This window comes from Micropterus dolomieu, linkage group LG06 (genome assembly GCF_021292245.1).
Source record: "Micropterus dolomieu isolate WLL.071019.BEF.003 ecotype Adirondacks linkage group LG06, ASM2129224v1, whole genome shotgun sequence".
Taxonomy (NCBI): Eukaryota; Metazoa; Chordata; class Actinopteri; order Centrarchiformes; family Centrarchidae; genus Micropterus; species Micropterus dolomieu.
The window spans coordinates 29,837,275-29,848,699 of record NC_060155.1 but is presented as its reverse complement, the minus strand read 5'-3'; positions in this window follow the sequence as shown (position 1 = coordinate 29,848,699).

The following is an 11,425-nucleotide window of genomic DNA, read 5'->3' as shown; positions in this document are numbered from 1 at the left end:
TGAGCTAGAGTCCAAGTCAAGTCTCAAGTCTCTGAGCTAGAGTCCAAGTCAAGTCAGAAGTCTCTGAGCTAGAGTCCAAGTCAAGTCTCAAGTCTCTGAGCTAGAGTCCAGGTCAAGTCACAAGTCTCTGAGCTAGAGTCCAAGTCAAGTCTCAAGTCTTTAAGCTAGTGTCCAGGTCAAGTCTCAAGTCTCTGAGCAAGAGTCCAGGTCAAGTCTCAAGTCTCTGAGCTAGAGTCCAAGTCAAGTCAGAAGTCTCTGAGCTAGAGTCCAGGTCAAGTCTCAAGTCTCTGAGCTAGAGTCCAAGTCAAGTCTCAAGTCTCTCGTTGTTATTACGAATGTTGTATCAGCTGCTGCGTTCAGTCCAGGCTGCTTATAAAACTGCAGAGCTATAAGGGATTCTGTAACCGTAACCTGTTTTTCACTCACAGAGCACAACCATGTGATGAGCAATGCTACTAATGACCGCTTATTAACTACGAGTCTCAAACCCAGTGTAACATTATAGCTAAATAAAACGTTACATGATCAACAGTAAACCTGTAACCTGTTTGTGGTAATAATTAACGTGACGGCAGCCAGCGGGACGTAAATGATTACGTTAATCGACCACCACAAGTTTGGCAAGTAAACAAACGCTCATTCATCTTTTCATAACGACAGTCTGAGTTAACCTCCGGTAGCTCGTAGCTAAAGCAAGAAGCAAGCTAACGTTAGATGGCCAACGCTGCGCTAAACTCACTAACATCAGGTTACTAACCTATTTGTGTTCAGTGCTTCTTTGTTTTGGACTGTATGAAGTTTTAAAGCCAAAGTTTATGATGAACGGCTCAGCAGCTGTTTGTTGTTGTCTCTCACGTGTGGCCGTGCAGCTGAAACTACGTGTTATGTAGGCAGGTTATAATGTTTTATAAAAATAAACATTGTTCACGAGTCACGCGCCTCGAGTCCGAGTCTCTAACTCAAGTCCCCATCTCTGACCCACACACACGGACCAATACCTACTGTTCGATTCCCACCACCCACTGGAGCACAAGCTAGGAATCATCAGAACCCTGCAACACAGAGCGGACCACATACCAACAAGCCAGAGAGAAGGAACAGAACCACCTGAAGGGGGCACTCACAGCCTGTGGATACCCCAAACGGACCTTTGTGAAAACAGCCAGATCCAGGAAGAAGAGCAAAACTACAGGGGACGAGGAGAAGAAGGTAAAACGCAACAACATTGTGATTCCATACCTGTCTGGAGTATCAGAGAAACAAACACCACATCCCTGTGTTTTTTAAACCTGGTCCACCCCAAAGACCGCACCCCCAAACACTGGAAAAGTCATCTAGTGTATGCGGTCCAATGCAGTGAGGAATGCACAGACCTGTATATTGGGGAGACTAAACAACCACGACACAAACGCATGGCTCAACACAGAAGGGCCAACTCCTCAGGTCAAGACTCTGCAGTCTACTTACATCTGAAGGACAGAGGACACTCGTTTGAGGACCACCAGGTGCACATTTTAGACAGAGAAGATGGATGGTTTGAAAGAGGTGTCAAGGAAGCATCTACACCAGGGTTGAGAAGCCGTCATTGAACAGGGGAGGGGGTCTACGCCACCACTTATCCCCCACTTACAATGCTGTCCTTTCATCACTTCCCAGGAAACTCAATAAACGTAACCTATTGGCCTCAGGTGAAGATACCAACGATGGTCGTTGGGTCTTGGCCTTGGGTGGCTCTAACAATCATGATGACTGTCGTTACCACAGCCAGGAACACTAACGAACCAGCGGTATTGACGATCCTGGCTAACGACCCCACTGAGGTTAAACAGCTGAATTTCCCTACCAGTCAGTCAGAACTGAAGAAGTCCCTCTGATGAGGGATGAAATGTCTTCTAGTATCTTCAACCAAGTCCAGCTGCCCTGGACTTTAACCTTCCTTGGACTCCTCCTCCTCTTCCTCTGATGAATTCAGTCTTTAAATGAAGCTTGAAGGAACTGATTCAGTTCTTTGTGTTGTCATGCTGAGCAGTACCAGTGTCGTCCTCTTTGTGTTTGATGCCTTCAGGCTGCACTTTGCTGTAAAGCTGAATTATTCTCATATTTTAAACAGAAACTCGACTGTGATCACAATATGTGGATGATTCCAACAGTTTTCACTGACGATAAAGTCGAGTCAGCTTCTAGTCACACTGATGGTACAACGTTTCGTCAAAAGCCAAAGATCTTTGATTGGCTTAGCTAGTAAAAACGTGCCCCTAAACAGAACCTACAGAAGGTGTTGCCTCTAGATATTTGTTCTGGTTCCCTTTTCTCTCAATATTTACTTGTCCTGAGATGTTTATGAGCTGACTGACTTTCCACTGACAAACTTTCCACCACCGCTTCTTCTGTATTCTGCTGACAAGTTTCTTAAACAATGTGTTAATCATGACTAGCAGTCACAACTCTAACGTTTCTCTCTCTGCTCTACAGCCGGGTTGGCTTCTACATCAGCACCTATAAGAGTGTGACACATCTGGAGGCCAAATTCCACCGTGAGATCTCTCTGGTGAGGGGGGGGGGGGGGGGGGGGGGGGGGGGGGGGGGGGGGGGGGTCAGTAAACCAATGAATGGTTTTAGAGCTGCTTTGAATGCTGAATAATCCAGTGTAGCCATGTCCAGAACATTCAGACATACAGATGGAGTTTAGTTTGAACTATCACCGACATCAGATAGCAAGCAAGCAATAGGGTTAGGGCACCCTGTGACATCGCGTTACCTGGGCCGAGGTGTTTCTGTGGAGATCACGTTCCACAAAGAGATGAAATGAGTGATTTTTCTAACCCTCTAGGTATGTAGGCAGCTGTACGAAGTGATGACCAAACTGGCCGAGCAGCACTCTGACAAAATGTTCACCATCCAGGGAGCACCAAGGTCAGTACCATTTTCACTGTGGCGGCCTGAAATACATCCAGAAAACTCAGGAGTTCACCAGTCAGAGCTGATGGGTGAAAGCAGCAATGTGTGCATGAAACATTTGTGTTTGCCAACCTGTGTTGTTTTTTTGTTGTCAAACAGGGACCAGGTTTAGTGGTTTTATTGTATGTAATGTAGTCCAGGTGGATTTACTGTTGAGGACTCAGTAAGGTTTCTATCCTGTTTCCATGTCTGTTGGACATTTAAAAAATCCTTTCCCTGTTCATGTGGTTCTTAAGATAAAACTGCAGAGCAGGAACAGTTAGTCCACTTATCAAGTTAGAACACCTGCGATCCAGGTGCTTGTTTGTAACATCTGACAGAAGACTCTGACATCATGTAATCATTGTGGTTTCTATATCGTTCCTCAGTGATTCAGGGCCCTTGCGACTCGCTAGAACCCCGTCACCACCAGAAGACGAGAGTCCACCTGAGAGTCCAGACAACAGCTCCAATCACATGCTCCGGCCCGTCTCACCTGGACCACCACGGCCCAAATCCCCTATACAGGTAGATCGAAAATTGGTCCAGATCCAAAATAGTTAGATCTAATCCCCCATCATTTTAGAACCAAAGCAGAGGTAGCTGTAATGAGAACTTGATCCTAATATCTATCAGAGGTAGATGTGATCCTAACTGGATCCAGGTCCTCATCACAGGTAGATGTTAGATGTAATTGGTCTGGACAAAATGAATTATGTAGTTTATATAAATCAACTTGAGAAGATGACAAAAGTCAACATGATATCATATGAGAGTATTATAGTAATTAACAGACAACATAATAGTGATGGATAGATATAACAATGGAATGACTTTAGTGCCAGCAGACAGTGTTTCTGTATGTTTTACTGTGTGTTTGTTCGGTCTGAACTTCACAGTAACTTTCTGTGACTGTTTTTCTTTGCTGCACACTTTTGTCTGTTACTTGGTGAGTGAACATGTAACACCAGTGTTTCTCTTGTGTCCGTGTTGCTGTGCTGTACATGGTGAGTGAATATATAACGAATCCAGTATTGTTATATGAAGTAGAGCTGATACCTGAAAGTGGAACATCGCCTTGTGTCTACTGACTGCCCTGGCCATGAGATCTGACTTTCAGTGTTAGCTTTTGATAGCATTTACATGTTTGTCATAAATATTTTTACAAATATGTGACATATGGGTGTGCAGTCGCAGGACAATGTGTGTGAACCCTTTGGAATCACCTGGATTTCTGCAAGTCCCAACAACAGACAAACACAGTGCTTAAAGTAACACCACACAAACATTTATATGTTTTCATGTTTTTATTGAACACACCATGTAAACATTCACAGTGCAGGCTGGAAAAAGGATGGGAACCCTTGGATTTAATATCTGGTTGATCCCCTTTGGCAGCAATACTCTTGGGATGTGAGGTGTGAATCGCTCTCTTGAGGTCTTGCCACAGCATCTCTGTCGGGTTGAGGTCTGGACTCTGACTGGGCCACTCCAGGAGGTGTACTTTCTTCTGCTGAAGCCTTTCTGTTGTTGATTTACTTCTGTGCTTTGGGTCATTTTCCTGTTGCATCACCCATCTTCTGCTGAGCTTCATTTGGCGGACAGATGGCCTTATATTCTCCTGCTAAATGTCTTGATAAACTTTGGGATTCATTTTTCAGTTGATGATAGCTTTCCAGGCCATGAGGCAGCGATGCAGCCCCAAACCATGATGCCCCCTCCACCTGTGCTGTGGAACATCCAGGTGCTCTTTTGTAAACTTCAGATGTGCGGCAATATTTTTTTTTTGGACAGCAGTGGCTTTCTCTGTGTTGTCTTACCATGAACTCCATTGTTGTCCAGTGAGCAGTTCATCATAGAGTTGTCAACAGACATGTTAGGATTTTAGAGATACTTCTGTAACCCTTTCCAGTTTCATCCAATCCAGCAATTCTTCATCTGAGGTCTTCTGAGAGCTCTTTTGGTCGAGGCATGGTTTACATCAGGCAATGCTTTATGAGAACAGCAACATTTTAATTGGTGTGTGTTTTTTATAGGGCAGGGCAGCTCTAACCAACACCTCCACTCTGGTCTCATTGATTGGACTCCAGGTTGGCTGACTCCTGACTCCAGTTAGCTTTTGGAGAAGTCATTAGCCTGGGGGTTCCCATCCTTTTTCCAGCCTGCACTGTGAATGGTGTGTTCAATAAAAATATTCAATTCCATTCAGTTTTATTTATATAGCGCCAAATCACAACAACAGTTATCTCACAGCGCTTTTCATAAAGAGCAGATCTAGACCGTACTCTGTGATGCTATTTACAGAAGCCCAACAGTTCCCACCAAGAGCAAACATGAAAACATATAATTGTTTGTGTGGTGTTAGTTTAAGCAGACTGTGTTTGTCTGTTGTTGGGACTTTGATGAAGATCAGATCACATTTTATGACCAATTTATGCAGAAATCCAGGTGATTCCAAAGGGTTCACACTCATTGTCCTGCGACTGTATGTGTAACGTGTGTGTGTGTGTGTGTGTGTGTGTGTGTGTGTGTGTGTGAAGTCATACAGTGTGTTTTTCGAATACTGATTCCCAGACTTTCCTGTAACAGACTCATTAGTTAGCTAATGGTTGAACTGTCACAGATCACAGCTTGTTGACAGACAAACTCTAGTGAATTTACACTGTATAAATGATCGTAGTTAACATTGTCAATCAGCAAACTAAAATCCCTGCATGTTTGAGTGTGGTTGATGGACTCTGTTGTCCCATGATGCAACACTGCAGCAGAAACAGTGAACCTGCTCACAGCTGGACAATATGTGGGCAGGGGTGAAATGGCTCTGCAAAATCTCAACAAGTAAAAGAAATCAATCCCTCTGTGAAGATTGAGTCTAAATCTCTGCACTGGAGTGATTTATGCTTGAAAAGATATAGATACACCTTTTAAGAAAGTTTTAAAATTTGCATTTGGCAGCAGTTTTCCAGTCTTGCAGTAAGACAGACACATTTAACTATTTCCTGTAAGTTAAAGTGGACTTTCAGCATTAAGGTGCTTTCAGACAGCAAGGTGGCGCTGACCTCAGGCCACATCGTTGTTCTGTCTTTTATATCAGGTGCAACATTGTCGCCAAACCTGTACAGCACAAGCTGCTACTATTCACCAAATATGATTTAATCACGCAGATTAACGCTTCAATGCATAGATGTCTTTTCAAACAGTCCCACTGACCTTGGGTCTTTAGCGACCGGGCACACAAACAAACACAACATATTTTATAGATGTAAGGAATCCATACATACAAACTATATTGCCAAAGGTTTCGGGTCGCCTGCGTTTACATGCACATGAAGGTTAATGACATCCCATTCCTGATCTGTAGGGTTTAATATGGAGTTGGCCCGCCCTTTGCAGCTATACCAGTTTCAAGTCTTCTGGGAAAGCTGTCCACAAGGTTCAGGAGTGTGTTCATGGGAATTTTCTTCTTCTAGAAGCACATTTGCGAGGTCAGGCGCAGATGTTGGACGAGAAGGCCTGGCTCACAGTCTCCGCTCTAATTCATCCCAAAGGTGTTCTGTCGGGTTGGGGTCTGGACTCTGTCAAGTTCTCCACACCAAACTGGCTCATCCAGGTCTTTATGGACCTCCTTTGTGCACTGGTGCGCAGTCATGTTGGAACAGGAAGGGGCCGTCCCCAAACTGTTTCCACAAAGCTGGAAGCCTGAAACTGTCCTAAATGTCTTGTCTGCTGAAGCATCTCAACAGTTCCTTTCACTTTCACTTGGCACAATGCAGTCAGGCGAGTACCGTTCTCCTGGCAACCGCCAAACCCAGACTCGTCCATCGGATTGCCAGACAGAGAAGCGTGATTGGTCGCTCCAGAGAACACACCTCCTCTGCTCTGGTGTTCAGTGGCGGCGTGCTTTACACCGCTGCGTCCGACGCTTTGCATTGCACTTAGTGATGTCAGGCTTGGATGCAGCTGCTCAGACGTGGAAACCCGCTCCATGAAGCTCTCTACGCACTGTTCCTGAGCTAATCCGAAGGCCACACGGCGTTTGGAGGTCTGTAGCTGCAGAAAGTTGGAGACTTCTTTGCGCCTCAGCGTGTGTTGACCCCGCTCTGTGATTTTATGTGGCTGACCACTTACTGGCTGAGTTTCTGTTGTTCCCAATCTCACTTTGTTATCCACTAACAGCTGACCGTGGAATATTTAGTAGTGAGGAAATTTTACGAATGGACTTATTGCACAGGCGGCAGCCCATTACGGGACCACGCCTGAACTCACTGAGCTCCTGAGAGCGACCCGTTCTTTCACAGATGTTTGTAGAAGCAGTCCGCAGCCGAGGTGCTTGGTTTTATACACCTGTGGCCATGGAGGTGATTGGAACACCTGAAGTCAGTGATTCGGAGGGGTGTCCTAAAACTTCGGGCAATATATTGCATTTATAGAATTCATAAATATTAATTTATATTTCATGCTTCAGCTGTAAGTTGTCATAGACTGAAACGTACCAAACCCAAAGTAGTCAGCACAGTAATCACTAATTGAGTCACTTGCCTGTGGTCATTGTAACATGCTGTGAGAAGCGCTCCACTGGTGAGCCTGGATGGACAGATGTGGCATCTCCAGTGTTTTTTGTGGGAGTTCTGTTTCTTGGCATACTAAATAAATCTGTAAACCTGCAGTCATCGCAAGCGGCTGCTGATCAAATCTATATTTTAAGACCCTGACAGTCACAAAGTCAACAGTGTTACCAGTTTAAATAATAATTATGATGATAACAGACCAACTGTGTCATTGTTTCTGTGGCTGCATCTGTACTCTTTCTTTTAAAACATTAAACAATAACTGATTTGCTGTTTGATGAAATCTACTGAGCTGATTTGATAACAGCTCGTCATATTTTGTGGCAGCTTAAAAAGGGACCGCCGGTGCCTCCACCACCAAAGGCCACACCTACCCAGGAGGTGGCAGAGGAGCAGATCATTGACCTGTTTGGAGGAGACTTTTTACCAGCTCCTTCACCATCTCAGGTGTGTGGAGTCCTCACAGGTTTACTGTGTTCAGTAACAGTAACAGAGTGTGTTGTATAAACCTGCCTACCTCTTTTTGGTTTGTGTTCCACAGCCCAACGAACGACCAGGAGAATCTCTTCTCGACCTGGACTTTGATGCTTTTCAGGCAGATGAAAGTGTTTCTCCGATACCACAGGTTCTCTACATTCAGGACCAAACACCTTCACCCTTCACCTGCAGCGGTTTGAACCAGTGTAGCCATGTACACCTGAATATGTGCCAAAGCCACGCCAGCACCAACACACTGGTCTTATTAAAGGAATGAATCAGCGGTGGTAATGCGCAAGAGACCAGTGCCGCCTTTTCACTTTCCCCACGCAGAGTTATCTGCCTGTCGACCATCCAGTCACAGGCTCGCTTTTCTAACCTTTAGACCACCACTGCGCACCTAGCTGGTGTTCTGCAAAAGTTTCTCCAACCAGTCTAGTTGCCCTGATTTAAACCCCCTTGGAGATTCTTTTTTAAACCTTTATTTATTTATTTAGAGAGCTTCACCCTGATCACATTCACACCTGGAAGCTGCCCAGTACAACCGCAGCCTGTTCTGCTGGCCCCTGAGCAGCTCCGCTGGAGCGGTTGGGGTTATGGGCCTTGGCAAAGGCACCTCAGTGGTGGTAAATGAGGGAGGGCAAGCACTGCATGTTTTACGTTCTGCACCCAGATTTTATCCTGCCAGTCGGGGTTGAACGTCCCGGTCACAAGCTCGCTTCTCTAACCTTTGGGCCACCACTGGCCTTGATAGATGTGTGGTCAGAATCAAATCCATTCCAGTTTACCATTCGCTGTTGATCTCATCATGAGCTGTTATTGATACTAATCTGTTATCTGTATACAATGTGTACATTTCCACTAACCACATGTGCTCTGGCCATTTCAGACAGCGGTGCCCTGGGATATGTGGGCGGTGAGTAAAGTCTTCTGTCCTACTTAAAGATGGAATTAACAGCTGGTAACCCTAAACATTTACTTCATCTTCTAAATTTCCACTCAGATTAGCATTGATAGTAAAACGTCACTTATTTAGAGATCAGGGATGAAAAAGTGAAGTAATGTTACAAATGAATACTTTTCTAAAAAATAATAAACAGTTGTCTCTGCAGATATGAACTTTCTTTAAACATCTTTTGTCACTTTTTTCAAGGCCAATGCCCAAACAGCTCAGCCTGTAAGTACACACAGTACACAGTTATACACACAGTACACAACATCTGCTACACCCTGATCAATCACTGATGAAGATGAACTGTTCACTCTGTAGTACATCAGTATACTCACATGTTCACTGTGTAGTACATCAGTATACTCACATGTTCACTCTGTAGTACATCAGTATACTCACATGTTCACTGTGTAGTACATCAGTATACTCACATGTTCACTCTGTAGTACATCAGTATACTCACATGTTCACTGTGTAGTACATCAGTATACTCACATGTTCACTCTGTAATACATCAGTATACTCACATGTTCACTCTGTAGTACATCAGTATACTCACATGTTCACTGTGTAGTACATCAGTATACTCACATGTTCACCATTGTGTCCCTGAGCAAGACACTTAACCCCTAGTTGCTCCAGAGGCGTGCGACCTCTGACATGTCGAGCAATTGTAAGTCGCTTTGGATAAATAAAAGCGTCAGCTAAAGGAATATATATATATATGAATAAACAGTAATGTGGACAGGCAGTGCACAACTGGCAAACAGGTGGTACAAATAAATAAATAATTGTAATACTGTACATATGTGTATATCCATACTTGGTTAGATCGGTCTGATTCTGTGCAGCCAGTGTCTGGATTCCTACATTATTCCTGTTTGACTGTATTTTTATGTACTGGCCCTCCAGTCAGACTCAGTAGGGTCTTTAACCCTTCCAATCCCTGCCTTTCTCAAGCAGGCTGCAGACACCGGCTTCGTCGCCGACTGGTCAGCTGACTTTGGTTCATTGTCACCAAACGGAGACGCTGCTCCAGGAGCTGAGGCCCCTGCTGCGGGGCCGGAGGGGGCGCAGGGCGGGATAGAGGGTGGGGCTCAGGGCTGGCCCCAGGCAGACGGCTGGCAGCCAGATGGAGACACAACTACATCTCCTCAGGACAGTGAGGCAGCCCCAGCAGCTGAAGACGAGGTTAGCAGCTGGGACTATCAAACTAACCCCGAGCTTCATCCCTCTGCAGTCAGAGATGATGAAGATGAGACTAGGCAGGCAGATCCAGCAGGGCAGGAGGACCGCAGGAAGTCCACCCCAGGACTTAGATTCACTAATGAGTATGGAGAAGAGATTGAGGACAGCACAGAGGACAGAGGAGACAAGTGGTCGAGATCTCCGGATGGGTCTGGATCTGAATATGAGACAGCCGAGGAGTGGGGTGACGGAGGTCAGGGGGGCGGCTGGGCAAGTGCCGATGATGAAGACCGTCCCCCAGTGAACGCCTCAGAGGGGTGGAGAGGTGGGAATGACGGTGTAGCAGATTGGTCTCAAACAGTAGAAGGAGTTTTACTAGAGAGCGACGCAGCCGACAGAAAGTGTTCATCTGAAGGAACAGAAGCTGATCTCTTGTCAGCTTACAGTGACGGTTCAGAAGCTGCAGCGGGAGGAGACAGAAGAGTTTCATCTGAAACTCAGGGAGGAGGTGTGCTTGATTCAGATTATTTCACTGGAACACAGGCCGGAGGTGCGTTTGATTCAGATCCTTTTGCTGAAACTCCAGGAAGAGGTGCGTTTGATTCAGATTCTTCAGCTCAAACACAGGGAAGAGGTGCGTTTGATTCGGATCCTTTTGCTGAAACTCAGAGAGGAGATGCGTTTGATTCAGATCCTTTTGCTGAAACTCCGGGAAGAGGTGCGTTTGATTCAGATCCTTTTGCTGAAACTCCGGGAAGAGGTGCGTTTGATTCAGATCCTTTTGCTGAAACTCAGAGAGGAGATGCGTTTGATTCAGATCCTTTTGCTGAAACTCCGGGAAGAGGTGCGTTTGATTCAGATCCTTTTGCTGAAACTCCGGGAAGAGGTGCGTTTGATTCAGATCCTTTTGCTGAAACTCAGAGAGGAGATGCGTTTGATTCAGATCCTTTTGCTGAAACTCCGGGAAGAGGTGCGTTTGATTCAGATCCTTTTGCTGAAACTCCGGGAAGAGGTGCGTTTGATTCAGATCCTTTTGCTGAAACTCAGAGAGGAGATGCGTTTGATTCAGATCCTTTTGCTGAAACTCCGGGAAGAGGTGCGTTTGATTCAGATCCTTTTGCTGAAACTCCGGGAAGAGGTGCGTTTGATTCAGATCCTTTTGCTGAAACTCAGAGAGGAGATGCGTTTGATTCAGATCCTTTTGCTGAAACTCCGGGAAGAGGTGCGTTTGATTCAGATCCTTTTGCTGAAACTCCGGGAAGAGGTGCGTTTGATTCAGATCCTTTTGCTGAAACTCAGAGAG